The 18,347-nt window shown below is 34.5% G+C and overlaps 1 protein-coding gene across 2 annotated transcripts in view; it reads left to right on the top strand.

Annotated features, from left to right (window-relative positions):
* Positions 1–8,247: 8,247 nt before the first annotated feature.
* Positions 8,248–18,347, top strand: part of LOC106621714 (uncharacterized) — a 71,883-nt gene continuing 61,783 nt past the window's right edge. The window contains exon 1 of one of the 2 annotated variants that reach the window (XM_036359108.2): positions 8,248–8,727. The gene's annotated coding sequence lies outside the window, so the exon portion shown is untranslated. Of the gene's footprint in view, positions 8,728–8,749; positions 9,119–18,347 lie in introns of those variants that run through there. The other variant, XM_036359109.2, reaches the window with a different exon arrangement.

Here is an 18,347-nt window from a genome sequence, read left to right as displayed (position 1 = left end):
TACAAAGTAAGCAAATTATTGTCACGCCATGCATTTTACAAAGTAAACTAATTTATTTTCACAGCAAATTGACAACTTTTAAAATGTTGAAAATTGCTAAGACACACAGACAGTTTCACCGATCGCCGCGCAACGACAGTTAACAATATGCCTTTGCATGCACAAATTTATTTCACGAAGGCAAAAAACAATTGGCACAGTTAACAGCGGCACTTACGTAAAAGGCATAAAAAAATGGGTACATGTAAAGTGTGCTTCAGAAATGAGAAAAATTTAGCGATGAAAACTGCAAATTAGTTTCAGTTAAAAGCTGCGATATGGCAAGTGAAGTTGATAAAAATAAACAAGTTAGGTAACGGAGCGAGACGATGCAACGCGGTGGACGCGAACATATGTATGTATGCGTGAAGAATATCTATCTCCGATATTGCCAGCGAATGCGTGTCGGCGAAGAGATGAGCGCTGTGAAAGAGTATTTTAGGGGAAGCGGCGAAGCGCTTTGAAACGGAAACATTTTTCACCTATCATAACAAAAAAATTATTTACACATAACTTATTTATACATAATTTATTTATATGAACATAGGTAGCTTTTATGGCGGTATGTGGGTACATAACTTTTAAGCATAATTTTTGTATGCACACGTACATGTACCCTTCACAGGTGCATGGCTTAAAGCATAAATTGGTATACAAATAACTTTATCTTGATTATGATCAGTCACTTCGTATGGCAACTATATGCTATAGTAGTCCGATCCAAACAGTATTTTCGGATATTGCAGCGTTTCGCTTGAGAATGACTTGTGACAAATTTTGTGTAGATATCTTGTAATATAAAAAATGTTTCTATACAAGGACTTGATTTTGGTAGCTCACTTTGTATGGCAGCTATGTACTATAGTGGTCTGATCTAAACAATTTTTTCGGAGATTCTAGCCTTAGTTATTAATCTGTGTCAATTTTCGTGAAGAACATTTTCCCAATAAAAAAGTTTTGCCTTAATTGTGATCGCTCAGTTTGTATGACAGCTATATACAAGTATATGCTGTAGAAGTCCAATTCACACAATATGCTCGGAGATTATAGTGTTATTTTGGCCAATAGTCAATGTCAAATTTCGTGAAAAATATTTACCAAAAAAAAAAAAAGTTTTCCATTCATGTCTCTTAAAATGAGAGACTTGTTCGCGTATATATAGACAGACAGACCGATCATTTATATAATCGTCTCCAACATTCCCATCTGTATGTTGCAAACTTCGTGTCAAACTTAATATACCCCGTTCTGAGTATACATATTGATGTTGTCGCGAGAAGCGAAAGAAGATAAAACGAAGGTGGAAATAATTTCGCTGACTTCGCTCTTTAACACTCTGCGTTCCAATTGCGTATTTGTGTACACATTGTTGTTCAGTTAAATTTAGGTTAAAAATGAGGTTAGCTCATGCGACACACCAACTAAATACTTGAGGAAATGTGTAATGTCACATTTTATATGTCTTCATGTACGCATGCGCATATGTACAAGTATGTGTAAAACCGGCAATTGCCATAATTACACAATTTGTAATTACATATAAAGTATGTACAACAAATATACACGGTTTTGGCACTTTAAACATAAGTGGCAGGTAAATAATGTCTTATAGCTAAAATCGCCAAAGCCAAAGTCAAGTTGCCGTCCATGAAAACCATGTTATTCAGACATTTACATACAAAGTTGGTGTCGAGTTTTCTTTTAAGCCACGCCAAGCCGAACTTTGTGAAAGAAAGAAAAAGGTGACATAAAGTCGGAACCTTTTTGTCGGATAATCGGAGCTTATATTTACTAAATTTACGAGTGCTTTTTTTAGACGTGTGGTTTCCCATGAAGCAATAAATGTTTCGAGGTTGATCTTTTTTAACAGATCTTATTTGATTTATACAAAGTTTGGTTGAATAGACTTACAACGGAACAACGTTTGCAAATTGTGCAAATTTATTACCAAAATAATCGTTCGGTTCGTGCGAATCATCGTGCAATACAAAGTCAATAATTCAAGCAACCATGAATCGGTTTCACACCACTTTTGCTTTAGTAGATAATGAGTATCCTCAGAGCTGTGCCCAACCATTTAATGGAAGATTTTGGAAGGATCTTGATTTGCGGGCTCAAAAAATCCTTGGAGGAGCATTTTTGCCTCTGGTCTGGAATTTTTTCGAACCAGCCGCGGCGGTCACTTTTCCAAAATCATTTTTGAAACATAATGGAAAACCCTCTTTATCTTTATAATAAGCGGAAGTCTTGGCCACAGCATTAAATTATATACGTTTTATTACTTCTTGAAAGCCATATGTCTAAAAAAATACCCTTAGTAATAAACAAGAACAAAGACTTGTCATAGGCTGGATTTGTTTCATGGTTCGCATTGGTAAGGCAAATACTGAAATGGGTAACTTGCTCTATGGACTTCGTTTATACACTAAGAGCTAATAGGTACAACCGATAACCTCCCATTTTTCTGGCATCTTACTTACATCGAAAAGCATGTGAAAAGTAACCATAAACAACGGAATAGTATAGCCAATGCTGCAACCAACAACAATCAACCAGACAAACGCCGGCAAACCGACTTGATGAGCAACTTAACCATAACCGAAAGAAATGATGACGCGCTAGAAATAAAGCAACAAAAATAAAAAAACCCGGCTACCAAAGTTGTTGCGGTTTGCTGAGACGTTGCGGTGGTCGTGTACGTGGTTCCTGTTTGGTGGCCGTCGCTGAACTTGAGCTTGAATTTTACAGTTATAGCAATTTGCATTATTACGCGCCGCATTCACGTAACGTCAACGTTGCTGCACGCTGCGCGGCCAGCGTTGCCAACACTGAGTGACAGGAAGTGATTGAAAGCATGGCGATGGCAACAGACCACCGAGCCAAGCAAGCGGTGAATGCGAACAAAACTGAAGTCGCCACGGCATGCCAGCTAGCCAACTCATTCATATGATTTTATTTGTGTTGTTTTTTTTTCTCAAATTTGTTTCTGCTTTTCGGCCTCTGTTTTTATTCGATTGGCGCGTGGCACGCCTTGGCGGGGGTTTTCCAGTTTTTTTTCAGCGCGCGCACAAAAACGAGTTTGCCGTCGTTGTTGATTTATTATTATTTTTTTGCTGTTGTTTTTGTTGACTTCGTCGACTTGTCGTTATGCATTCACTCATATTATGTACCCATGTTTGATTATGAGAGCGTCGGCGACGCAGGAAATGCGGTAATAAAGTGCACAAACAACAATAATGACAGTAACGGTAACAACAAGTGAATCAAATTGAGAAATTGAATATTAAATTATGATGGAGAAGAGCAAAGGAGGAAACTCTTGCGATGTGCTTTGTAGACTTTGCATATATTTGTATGAAATATAAAGCAATTGACACAAATTGTAAAATAATTGAAATAAGATTAGTAGTGCGTAGTAACTAGGCAGGATAGATATATGTAGATATATATCAAAATCATCAGGCAAAGGTGATGAATGGAATAAGTCTGAACTGAAACTGAGCTTTGCTCCGACACCAGAAGGGTACAATATAACTATGTACATAACTTTCAAAATACAAATATCTAAATCGATTTGCTAGTTTTCAATACCCTAGATGCCGAATATAAGGGCCTCAGTGACTAGGTTGACCTAAAATATTGAACAATCAGTAAGATATCTTAATGAAATTTAAGAAATTTTTGCTGAGGATAATATTCCATATCGGATCAACACTTCCTCTAGTCTTCATAAATAGAATATATGTAAGATATAATGTAGTTTAATGTTAGTTTGGTGGCGAAAATGGATGAACTTGATCCATGAACTACTCATAGTCCTCTTACGCTGAGGTAGATATAATACTATTCGTTGCTCTGGTTGACTTAAGACCAAATATATGGGCCAATCTGTGAGTTATTGTAATAAGTATTTTTTTAAATGTCCTCAAGGTGCTCAGGGCTCGCCCTAACATAAATAAACCCACTATAGAATATCTTCAATTCATATGCATTCCTTAATATCCATGTATATATAAATTACTTAACACGTTTTATTCGGGATAAACTTCTAAACTGATCCGATTTTAGTAAAATTCAGCACACTCTGACCAGTTTGATCCAACTTAAAGGATAGAATAGTTTATATCTCAATTGAAGTTAAAATTTAAAATAATTCATAAATTAAAAAAATGTATTTATTAACATAAGCAACATAAGCATGTGCTTTAATTTTGAGAAAAATATCAAATGGAAAATTTATTATTTTTTCCATTGACGAATATTTGCATCAATCATTTTTAAAATCAAATCTCAAGTAAAATCGTTTTCGCTTTTATTCCTAAATAATATTTTCACTGCTTTGAACAGCTTATTATGATAATATTTTGAGTATACTATAGCCAACGGCAAAGCGTGGACGGATCTGCTAGTATAAATACAAAAGTTTCTATGAGCAATTTTGATCTTAGATCAAATTACGAGAGTTATAATTGCTCGACAGCATCAGAGCTTAGCCTTCCTTACTTCTTTATGACCAAACTAATTTAGTTAGTTAATTTTAACAATTTAAAAAAACAAAATTGCACGAAATTAAGTTCAGTACACTAACAAAATTGATATATTAAAAAATATGAGCTCATTGTGTAATGCATTGCAGTGGTTAGATTGTTACCACAGTTTATTCTAATCAAAAAAATTCTAAAAACTTCTAAAGCTACTGAAAACGCTAAAATACTCACCTAATTATCACTAGATTGTCATATAAATCCTTTAAAAACATAGTTACACCCCCAATAGAACCCCAAAAACATTTACTATGTGTTCTTCGTACACCTCGTCGTATACGTAACCTTAACTAACTGGAATAAAACTTTCGGTCGCTTGGCTGCGCAGATTTATACTGCAGCTGTTGTGATCTGTTCAAAAATTATGTTTTGCATACAAATTCTTAGTGGTTGCCTTTCAGCTAATATTTTTAACTGAAATAAATTTAACATAAAAACATCAACATAATTGTCTAGGTTTTCAAACTGACACTTTTGAAAAAAATCACAATAACATTAAATACTACAATATATAAATATAACTATAAGAAATAACATAAATACTATACATATAACATATATATATATATATATAATTTATATATATATATATATATAATACAACTTTTCACATTTTTATCATATTCTTAATTACTTTTCTTGGACATATTTCTTCGAAGTCAAATTGTGTATAATTTGTATCTTATACATATGTATATACATGAAATAATTACCAATAATTATCAAAAATCTACACCTAGAATTTAATTTATTTCAATCTGATACATACATAGGTTTAGTATATATAGTATAATATTCCACGCGCATCAGGCCACACTTCAATAATTTTGTTTATATAGGTACATGTATAATAAGCGTGAGAATTTGGCAGCAGAAGCAATAAACAAAAAGAACACTTAGGTATTTTGATACGTATGCAGGGCTGCATATGTACATGTATAGATTATTGATTATCGATTATACATTATAGATTATAGATTATAGATTATAGATTATAGATTATAGATTATAGATTATAGATTATAGATTATAGATTACAGATTATAGATTATAGATTATAGATTATAGATTATAGATTATATATTATATATTATGGGTTACATATTATAGATTATAGATTATAGATTATAGATTATAGATTATAGATTATAGATTATAAATTATAGATTATAGATTATAGATTATAGATTATAGATTATAGATTATAGATTATAGATTATAGATTATAGATTATAGATTATAGATTATAGATTATAGATTATAGAGTATAGATTAAAGATTATAGATTATAGATTATAGATTATAGATTATAGATTATAGATTATAGATTATAGATTATAGATTATGGATTATGGAAAATATAATATAGATTAAGGAATAACAATTAAATATTAAATGTGATCAGATTAAATATTATATATTATAGTTTATAGATTATAGATTATAGATTATAGATAATAGATTATGGATTATGGAATAAAGAATATAGATTAAGGAATAAAAATTAAATATCAAATGTGATCAGATTATAGATTAAAGAAAATAGATTATGGATTAAAGATCGTAGCTTAAAAAATAACATTCAAAAACTAAAAGTTAAAATAAAAAATTAAAAGATTGAAAATGATTATTTAAAGGTTAAAATACAATAATTACTGATTACAGAAAAACAAGATTACATATTAAAGATCAAAAATGGAACATAGTAGGCTATACTTTCAAGATTTTGTATGCCAACCTTTATATAGAATGCGTCTTCCCAACTTTTGTTTATAATTTGCCGCAAAGAGAACGAAGAAACAGACAAAACGAAAGTGCTGAAAGTAGAGGCACAGAAGGTGGGCGCGTCTGCAGTGCCGACGAATTGTTGCGCTCATAACACGCTACCACAAATACAATTATAAAGAAAACACAAATACGTATGTGGGCATAATTGCATTGAGTGTGGGAGCAAGCCGCCATCACAGTCGTTGTCAGAATGACGTAACGCACATGGCAACGCGGCGCTCTCTTGTTGTTTTCATTTGTTTTGCGTTGTGCTCTTTCGAAACAATTGTGATATAATTGAAAAAGTGAATACAAAATCGCCTTTTAACAATGGCACTAACACCATGAAAGCCATAAGAGAGTGCTGATACTATTTTACACAATGTTGTCGACAGCAGCGCTGCTAAAGCTCTGTAAAAGCTGAAAAATAGCTGCAAATATTGCTGTGGGAGGTTTCGATATTGCCAGATTGTGTAGATAACTTTATTTTGTTTAAAATATTTAAATATTTGTATGAAATCGAACTATTGAAACTTTTTTTCGACCTAGGGAAGATTTTTACTGATTTATTTGCTAGTCTCGAGTTTATACTTATCTCAATGATATTTCTGTTCTAAAATTATTTTCATTTCATTTTATGATTATCTAAAATATTATAATAAATTTTTTCGATGGAAGCTAATTGCATCAGCTCGTTGAGCCATTTTTTTACTCTGAACAGGGTATATTAAGTTTGCCACGAAGTTTTTATAACCAAAAATAAAATGTCCGAACTCTATAATATATGCAGATAACTGATCACCGTGACGAGCTGATTCAGCTTAACCGTCCGTCTATATATACGCCAACAAGTATTGATGTGAAATTTTGCACACGATCTAATCTCATCATAGAAATCGAGCGATCAAAATTACTTCTTTGTATGGAAAACTTTTTTATTTGATAAGATATCGAAAGTTGACTTTGATTACTGCCTAAGGCGACGCCACAATTACCGAAGGAATTGTTCAAATCAGGTCACTGTATCATATAGCTGCTATACAAACTGACCGATTAAACTGATATCAACTTTCATTATAATTACAAGCAAAGCTTCGCCCTCCTTTCGATTATGACGTCGCGAACTGTCAAATACTCTCCAAAAAAAGTAACGTTACAAAATTGACGTAAAAAATCCAATATGTTGTGTCAAAAAACATTAAGGGACAGCAGTTTCTCCACTACTGCAGTGATTCCGGTGTTCTACGGGGATGAAATCTTAAAGAAAATTCTCGATTATAAAAATATGGTCCGTATGGTCTACGATCGAAAAATAAAATAAAAAATTTGAAAAACTGGCTTCCTCACTTTAAAAAAAGGGGAGTTTTTTCCAAAATTTTGGTCGTTTTTGGTCTGCCAAAATTGTATTACTGATCAACTTCAAAAGGCTGGTATTTTTTTTAAATTCAGACTAGATGTGCCCCTTTAACTTAAAATATAACCTTTTTTAGTCCCTTCTTGCTATTTGTAATAGTATATATGTATGTTATTTTGTTATTACCCGATAAAACTTAACTTGAGTCTCTTCATTTAGTGCTACGAAATTTGAATTGAAGATTTCACCTTAAAATTTGACGAATTTTAACAAAGTCAGTTCAACAAAAGTTTGATTTACAAATGTCTGCTTATTCCAAAAACCAACTAGTATTAGGTTATGAAACACTTCAATGACTTTTAAATAATTGCTATCGTACAGCTGTCATTATTTCCTCTATTTGACTCTCACCAATGCCACTCGGAGTCAGGTGCGCTCAGCGATTCTTACGTTTACATTTCGCGTCCAATACAAACCCATGCTGGGCGCTGTTGTTCTGTTACTCACTGTTGTTGCGAACAGTCTTAGCGTGGCACGCCATTCATTTCGGTTTCAGTTGAGCAGCATAAACGGCGCACGTTGGACGCTTTTCTTTGCGAATTTTTCAGTTCGACAAACGCGTTTTCTGTAATTTTCAAAGTAAAATAAAGAACAAAAACACAGTGTTGAAGGTGTGTGTGTGTGCGAATACAGCGTTGAAAAGTCGTGGAGAACGTGCCAGACGCAACAAAAAATATGTTCATTGTTTTACATTTTGTGCTGTGCTGATTTTTAACCAATTCATATTGAAGGAAAACAGTTGCTTTTGTGTTTTGTGTTTTGTTTTTGCGTATTTTTCTTACATTCTGCTACCGAGTACGCCGATTTTCGTTCGCTACAGCATACGGCAAGTAAAGTTTTTGTTTGGTTTGAAATTTTCATTTCTTACAATTAAAGCATGATTAAGAAATCGAAATCAAATCGAGTGTTTAAAAATAAATTCATCGGTGTGAATCCAAAAATACAATAAATAAATGTGTTACGGTGAGTGTCAGAACGTCACATAACGTTGGCGACGACGTCGAAGGCAGCTGGCTGGCTGGCTGGCTGACGTGAGTACGGCCAAGCAAAGCAAAGCAAAGCAAAAGCAGTTACGTAAAGAGTGGAGAAGCGTATACAGTATGTGTGTGTGTTTGTGGGCATATTGAAATGGTTACAAAACAAGTTGTTACGCCCATTGGCTAGAATTTTCTGAAGCGTTTGTTCAATTTTCTCACCAAATCAGGCGTAATTTTCACCAGTGAAATTTTAGTGAAATTATTTGGAAACCAATTTGTGCTAGCAGCTGGTAGCAGCTGTCGTGGCGTTTGTAAATATGCGTGGAGGCGTGGCTGCCTGCCATTAAAATGTTGTCGGCAGTCACATTTTCCTACAGGTGAGTCACAAAACCATTCAAATAAATTATTTAAGCGTGCTTTATTGCTTGAAAGAACACTGAAGAAAAATTTATTTATTTTCATAATTACGACTGTGTATTATGCAAGAAGCTGTGACGCAAAATTCAACTAACGCGGGTTCTAAGAAAAAAGACGAGCACCAAGCAAACCCAGTTATAAAATCACCTCATGGCAAATACACAACACAAAAGCACACACAAAGTCATTGCGCGATTTGTGCTGCTCTTTTGTCAATGTGTTGCACACAAATTGTTGTTGGAGCGCGCTTTGTAGGCGCTCTGTTTAGCGCAGAGCGAATATGTGCACAGATGGCGCTGTGAGAATGTGAGTGAGTGGCGGAAGAACGCTTTGTGGCAGCCACATGTTAAGCGCTGACTCAGTATTGTTAATAAATTTTTGTTTTTTTTAACCACAATATTCCAAAAACAACTGGAAAAAGTGCAAAAATCCCCAATAAATGCTCTTAAAACCATTAACAGCGCACTGTTAAGCAGTTGTTAGGCTGCTAATTCATTCATTTGCAATAAATGAGGTTAAACGTGTGTGTATGCGCCTTTCTCTCTCTCTTTCTCTCTTATGCAGGTGTGTATTGCGTTCGTGAAAGAGTGCTTGTGTGTCATCTGTGTTTATGCGCGAGCGTTTGCAAGCGTCAATTGAGCGCAAAATATGCTAATGAAAAGCAAATAAACGTTTCGTCAAGGAACAAAATATACATGCAAATTTAAATGCAAAACCAACAATAGTGTTTGCATTGTCAACATACGGAACTCAAAGAACGCCAAAACGCTTAACAACATTGTTAGAGCGTGAGCGGCATGGAAGGAACGTTCGTGTCAATGGGCAAATAGACAAAAAAAAAAACAAAATAAGAATTTGAAAAACAAGAAATAAAGAAATAAAATTAAACAAATATAAAAAAGTAAAAACAACAACAAAAACTGCATAGACTGCTTACGTGTTGTTTATATTTTTAAACAGCATTACTAAGCGTTATTTTGCCGTCTTCGCTGAAAATTCACACGAATCACAATATTTATTTTTTCACCACTGTGAACAGTGCGAGTCATTCGCGAAAATTTCCCTCATATATGCCGACATGCCAGCGTTTGCGCTTAGACAAGTGAACGCATTCCATTTTAATTGTGTCAATGTTTGACAGCCAAACAACAACTGCCTTGTTTTTGCTAGTTATTTTCTACTATATTTTGTCGTTGTTGTGTTGTGCTTATTTCTTGGCCAATGCCGCCTCCATCCGACCAGCAAAAGTAAGATACGCGGACGCGCGGCTCCAGGCCAGGCGCGCTTATCCGCGCTAGTTACATAAGTATAGGCACTGCTTATACCTATTAGGCGCGTTGGGGTACGCGCGCCTAACTGAATTAACGAAAAATTAGCAAATAAAAAAAAAGTAGAAAAGTTGAAAAAAAATCGACGCAACGCTCAATTGAGATGCGTAATCGGTGGCACATCTAACTGCCCGTTAGCGTTGGCCAATTCCTATCTAGACACATGCATGCGTCTGTGTGTGTGTGTGCGTATGTATCCATTGAACTGAGCGGAAATGGTTATGTGTACGCTTATATGGCGACGTAACACACCTTTCTTGCTTATGAAATGAATCAAAAGTAAACAAGTAGGTGTATATTTCTGCTATTTTCTTTTGGACTGACGCCAAAGCTGAGTGTTAAGGCGTGTGATTGACCTTCAAATTTTGATATTTATTTGGTATAAATGCTATTAAATCGAAAATATATATGTGTTACATTTTAGATCGCTTAATTTTTAATTTTCTCAAAGTAATTTTACTCACTTGAAATTACCAAGCCACTTATGAAATAAGTAAATCTGATGAAAGAAGACAAAAAATGTTTTAAGTTGTGAAATTACTGTATTTGTCATCATACAAGTATACTTATGTATGCTAGAGGTTATTGGCAGACTAAGAAGGCAGCCTGACAGCTAATAGGAATAGGCTTAAGTTAATTGTTACGGCTGAGCAAGAGTGCAATAGTTCTTGGCATGAGTACGCTTCTTCAGAGCTGCGATCAGTTGTATACAGGCAAGGTTGATTGGAGTACCAAACATATCTACATAAGGCTGGATATTCATGACTTTCTGCAATGGGTGGTAAATGGAGTAAAGAGAAATTTGATAGATTTAATTGCTCAGGCTGCAACTTTCTAAAGTGAAGCCTCTTTAGATCAAAACGCATTTTTTTGTTGCAAATAACGGACTTTGACGGTTTGTACTTCAATTAAAAGCCGCTTAAAATCAAGCTCAAGGCTAGAGTCGTCGCCGTCATAATATTGGAGTCGATGGTCTGAAAGAGACTTATTGCTACTTTAATGGCAATCACTTCTGCTTGGAAGAAGCTGCAATGATTGGGACGCCTGTTCCGCTTTAGACCGGCTTTAGACTCATATCTCTAAGCAAAGTAGTTCAGAATGATCCATAGAATTATCCCGCATAAGCGATTTTATAGAATAAAATCGACCCGCTCTACTGAACATGGAGTTGAAGCTAGTTCCCAACAGTATATTTCTCCACTAACTCTACGATTGAACATAGTTACGAATTCAGATCTGTTCTCATAGAAACGGTACGAAAGAAGAATTTCTGAAATTTAAACAAGAAGGACTCAAAAAAACCATAAACAAAGTTAATTTGGCAGTAGGTACTAAAAATAATTTCATAAGATTGAGCAATTTTTCTAGCAAAACAATCTTATAATATAAGTGGATCATGGAAAATATTGAAATCATTTAGAAAATACTTCAGAGTGATTTTTATACCCGCGCAACCTGTTGCTACAGAGTATAATAGTTTTGTTTACCTAACGGCTATTTGTATCACCTAAAACTAATCGAGTTAGATATAGGGTTATATATATATAAATGATCAGGATGAAGAGACGAGTTAAAATCCGGGTGACTGTCTGTCCGTCCGTCCGTCCGTCCGTGCAGGCTCTAACTTGAGTAAAAATGGAGATATCTTTATAAAACTTGGTAGACATGTTTCTTGGTACCGAGAGACGGTTGGTATTGCAGATGGGCGTAATCGGACCACTGCCACACAACAAGATACAATACTCTTATTTGGTACACAGAATCACATTAGTGAGGGGCATCTGCAGTTAAATTTTTGTTTTTAAAGTGGGCGTGGTCCCGCCCCTAATATCTTTAATGTGCATATCTCCTAAACCGCTAACGCTATAATTACAAAATTCGCTAGAAGCAAATGTTTTTAGCACCTCTATGAACGATGTGAAAATGGGTGAAATCGGGTGGCAACTCCGACCACTCCCCATATAACGGTACTGTTAAAAACTACTAAAAGCGTGATAAATCAAGCACTAAACACTCCAGAGACATTAAATTTTATCTCTGGGATGGTATGAGTATGCCACCTTGTGGCCAAAAATTGTCTAAATCGAACCAAGTATTAAAGTATTAAAAATGTGGACCCCAGTGCCTATAGTTGACCTTCTACCGAAAATATCAGTCAATCCACAAAGAAATCTCAAACGAGTATACCATTTGACTTTGCGAGAGTATAAAATGTTCGGTTACATCCGAACTTAGCTTTTCCTTACTTGGTTCAGTTTGGTTTGTATTCAAAATACAAATAGTCACAGACGAAAATACAAAATAAATTTCGGTTTTTATTTTAGCTGCTCAACAAAATACCTTATTCACTTTGTTGTGGCAATTTCCTTGTTACGTTACTTAATTTATGTTTCATTATATAAATCACCGCATGTATATGACATAATTAAACATATAATCCTCGCTACCCTTCGCCACAAGCGAAATACAAATGTAAATAAAACATGAAAGGAGTGACGAAAATAAACACAACAACATAAGCATGCAGATCGACATTATTTTTGTACGCAACCGACATACGCACACACGGGGGCAAGATTAATAACATAACAGCGCCGACGGCGGCGTCAAACATTTGTAGGCCACTTTCGGTTATACAATCGCGCTCGATTATGCCCAATAAATTTGTTGTTGCCAACTGACGGCTGTCTATTATCCGCCCCTCATAAGCAACGCATATGAAATATACACTGAAATATACATACATATACATATGTATGTGTGTGTTTGCGCTTGGTGACTGCCCTGATTTCCTTGATTAGCAGATGTGCCGCAGTTGTTGTGCGCTGAAAACTTTAATATCATAAAATTATTAATTTCATAAAGCCACATGCGGATACAACAACACACTACAACAAAAGCGCAATTGTGATAAATCGAAGCAGAAATAGAAGTGAATATATCCCAGATGAAGGCGCAATCAAAGAAAGTCAATTCCATCACTCCGAAAAGTCATGAGTAAATATAAAGCAAAGCAACGAAAAAAAGCGAAAAGATTTTTGAGAAAAATGGCGTGTTAATGACTTTGATGTGCGTCAATAAAAAATCGAAGCATTCGCACAAAGTGTAAAAAAAAGCATAAAATGAAACAACAACGCAACAAAAAAAGCTCAACTTGATCGGTCCAAGTCAGCGAAAAGTTCATGTGTGGTGTGTGGCAAAATTTAATTAAATGTTATAAGCGTTCTAAATGACGGCGCTGATGCACAGTGGGATAAATGTGACTAAAAATTGAGATTAATCTCCCAACACATAGCAAAACCTTCCTGATGGTTTTGGGCGACGGTTCCAAAATATATATTACTGCTATATGAGTATATGGCATATATATGTATATGTTTTTAAATTCATAATTTTAAAAGCTTTCAAATTGATTGGCTTAAAAATTGTCTCTACCAGACTTTTGTTTGACTTAATTCATGTTCATTATATCGGGAATAAAATGACAAGCGAATCGTTGAAGATATACCACCGTAACAGGCTTTACATATTTCCCGTCTTAAATGCTTATTCCGCTTAAAACAATTAGAGCTGAATCATTGAAATTTTGATACTTAAAACTTATTCAGCTTAAAGTATTGACAGCTGAATTAGAGATATTTGGCTTTCTGTATTTATTCCGCATTTGGCTATCAAAAATTAATCAGCTTGAGGCAAAGATAGCTGAATTGAAGAGTATTGGCTTTCAGCAGAAATGTAGCTTAAGATTATGTTAGTGAAACTAACGACCATTATTTGGGCTTAGTACTATTATAGCTGAATTAAATGCTGATTGCGGTAAATCAGCTTATTTCTTTTTATATTTCATATTTTTTTAACCTCTTATCATATACATACAATATCTGACATAAAATACCTTTCAGCAGGTTGTCAAACTAATTTTCGTATTAAAAATTAACGAGTCAGTCGCACAAGTCTTATTTAATAGTCTCCTTTATTTTATTTTATTTTTGTTTTCAATAAATATTTTCAAGCTTTTCGTCGTTTACACTGCACGGTGCGCAGTCACTAGCTGTTAGTGGTGGTCGCAATACACATTAGCTGACTGCAAAAGTAAGAGTGAAATGAACTGAAATCAAATAAAACTTAAATAAATATATTGCTACGAAGCTAATAAAAACCTAAACAAAAATATATATGTTATACGTTTGAAATGAAATCAAAAATCGAATAAAACAAGCGAATAGTGGAAGGGGTAATCAAATAAATGAAATGAGTTGTTCATTATTTGTATGTTTTCGACATTGAAAATAAAAACCGAAATGAGAACTTTGGCGAATAACCATACATACATACATATGTAAGTGTATAGTAAATAAGTATGCTTAAATATACAAACATACCTAGTTATGTATGTAGTTTTGCTGCGCATACGTGATTGCCGGGCAGGAATTGTTATGAAATCGGCACAACTATACGCGCACACATCCCCCCGCACATTAAATGACAAGTCGAATGAATTAATTTTATAACTTTTGCGTTGCGCGCACCGCAAAGCAAAACGACGCAAGGCAAATCATATCAAATCAACTTAAACCAACTCAATTCAGCATTTATTCAAACGCTAGGCGAAACGTCGCGGCACGACGTGACGACAGCTAGAACTGTGGTGAGGCGCGGTAAGGCGCGCTGGCTGCGGCAAGTGGAAGGCGCGTACAAGCCACCGCCGAATGAGTGCCAGCGCACTTGAGCAGCGCTGTCGCGTTATTGAGTGATTGCACAGCAACAGTAAACGACAATAACAAAAGCAACAGTGGCAGCAAAAAAACAATAATAGCATAGATGACAGATCTTGATGCGTTGCGGCGACCATATGTCATTCGATTCTATTTCGATTATGCACCACAAACGCGCGATTAATCATAAAAAGTCATTCAAGGCAGTCAGCCTCGGCAGGCCAGTAGGCAAGCGAGCTGACGGAAAGCAGGCATCGTCACAGCTGCTCTTATATAATTTCAAGTGCGCTACTTGCCGCTCGCATCGCATGGGAAATATGTATCAAAACACACACAAGCGCGCGCATAGACACAGGTGTATATTTATGCATATATGTATGTGTGTATAAGTGCAGGCACTACTCTCCTGTAGCTTTATGTGTGTGTGACGGCGCGCACGTTTAGTGCCACTTGTCACCGCTGTGAAATAATCAAATAGCGCATTCGTGCAGTTGCCGCGGATGCCAATGAGATAATCATATTTTCTTGTTGTCTAACTCAATGATTTCATAAAGACCTTGGAATTGGCTTGCTAATTTGTTTGTTTTTCTATTCATCTACTGCCGCATAATGTCAAACTGATGGATATGTTTTATAAGCTAATTTGTTGAACATGTTGGGTGGAGTCATTGCAGCGCGTAATCAGGCGATATATAATATAATTTTCGGAAAGGCAATGAACTGCAGAGAACTGTTTTTAATATAACAGGAGAGCAGTACAGGTCAAAGATGGGTAGTTGGAAGGCATTTTTTAAAGTTTACTTAAGTAGGTTCACAAATTATTTATTTAGAGTTATGCTTCCCAAATATTTTATTCTAAAAGTAAAAAATTCCAAAAAAACGTTAACTTGGTTGCATATACGAGTACTATATAAATATCATAGCTATAGTACGCTTCACAAATACAAAAGATTACTAACAAAAACTTCGAGCGATCAGTTCGTATGGCAGCTATATGCTATAATGAATTGATCTGAACAAATTCCTTTGGCTGCTTTAGACAATAACTCATGCTAAATTTCGTGGAGATATACATACGAATATATTAAAAGGTTTTTCACGCAAGCACTTTATAGACCAGGTTGTAACATTTTTGAAAACATAACAAAAAACCTAGTGAAAATAAAAGATAAAATATCAAATATTAAGGAAAAATGGGAAAAGGAGGAAAAGAAGCGTGGCTGAATTTCTAAGTGTTATGAATGCTTTATCTCAATTTCTGTCAAAACTACGAGTTCTATTGAAAAAATGGCAATGTTGTACGTAATGAACACATCTATAACTTTTGTTACTAAACTTTTTTTACACAACCTAAAATATTATGTGAAAAATTCAAATAACCAAGTGTCTGGGTTTTTTATTTTATCTTGTACAAAATAATTTTTTCTTTCACGAAATTTGCTGTAAACTAACCTCCTTGTATCCCAAACGCACTGTTTTTTCTTCACTATTTTGACCTAACATCGCAAAAAATCCTAATTTTCAATAAAAAAATTTCAAGTCAAATTAACAGATTTTTTTTAAAATTCAGAAGGCTTTATATTCCTTAAATTCTCTAATTTTTTTTGTTATAAAAATTATACACATGACTATTATTATATTCAAGAAAAATGTATAAGTATTTAATTAGATAAATAATAAAATTTTCTGAATAAATTCTTGAAATTAGGAGAATTTTCGACGCTGAAATGTAGTGTGCTCTTTAAAATTAAGCAATTAGTTCTCAACAAAAGCAAATAAAACTTACTACAGCTGCAAACTATTTGCTTAAAAACAAACTTTTTCTCTTCGTAACGGTTATACAATCCTAAAAGTATGCGTCTGTTTGATTTAACGGAAGCATAACCCTAAAAGTATGCATTGCTTAGAAACTTCAATACTATTTCTAGCTTTTTTCATTATTTCAAAGCAAGTTTATGATAAAATTCGTAGATATATGTATATTTTTGAGAAGTTGACGGGGGAAATTAAAATCTTTACTTTTTCTAAAGGAAGTGGAATACCGAATGTAGGAAGCTTTTATCTAGCAAACATGGCCAATATATGTATGTGTATAACCGTACATCTAACAAGAGAGAAATCTGTAGTTTTACCAAAAAAAAAAAAAAAAAAAAAATACAAAGCCAGACATGTACAATTTTGATAGCTAAAAGTTGTTGAGTCTGTATTCAACCTAGTAGATGGTAGTAGCTAGAAAAAATTTCAAGACCCGAAATTCTGCTTTCAATTAAATGAAAAAAGAATGATTCCACTAACTTTGTATTCGTTAATTTATTATTATGATATAAAAAATAACTTCTTTATATACCTATTTTACATATTACCAAATATTTTTTTCAATAGCCTATTATTTAATAATGTTAATCGGGTTAAACTAACTATTCATTAACAACTTTTCGCCATCGATGACCCACTGTGTCTACTGTAAAACACAAAAATAAAATGTATTTGAGGATTACTACAAATACAAACTGTGGATTATGAAAGAGACTTAATCAAGATTGACATTAAATTTTCACACATTTCCTTTATTCTTTGAATCTGCCATCCACTGTGACCGTAAGAAGCTGCGCATCTAATTGCAATTGCCATAAATGCTGATGACTTATTCGAATCACCGTAGAATTGCGCATAAATAGATTACATAAACCAAATAATGGCTGAGAGTGGCTGACATCATGTGAGTTATGCAGTAATTTTAGACAATACCGCAAACACTTGCCCAGTGTGTCAAGGCTCGGCAGACGCGGCATGCCGCTGCGGTCTGTGCGAAAACTGCGTTGCCGCCATTGTACGCCACTTGCCACACACACACGCATACATAAATTAGCTAGCGCTATGTGCACTCTATCGCTTATCTATGCATTATATGCATATTCATATGCACTTGCGCCTATTCTGATACATTTTGGCTTCCTAGAAAAGCGCGGCGTGTAATGCAATGCCGCAACGCGTTAATATTTCAGCTGATAAATGCTGACAGACATGCCAAAATTAATTTATGTATCAGCAGTTGTACATACGTAGATAGTGCGACGATAGCTTGCAGTAAATATCCGAGATTACTTGTGAATTGAGGAGGTAGATATGTTTCTGTGACTTTTACA

This window comes from Bactrocera oleae, chromosome 6 (assembly GCF_042242935.1).
Source record: "Bactrocera oleae isolate idBacOlea1 chromosome 6, idBacOlea1, whole genome shotgun sequence".
Taxonomy (NCBI): Eukaryota; Metazoa; Arthropoda; class Insecta; order Diptera; family Tephritidae; genus Bactrocera; species Bactrocera oleae.
This window is presented reverse-complemented; position numbering and strand designations above follow the sequence as displayed.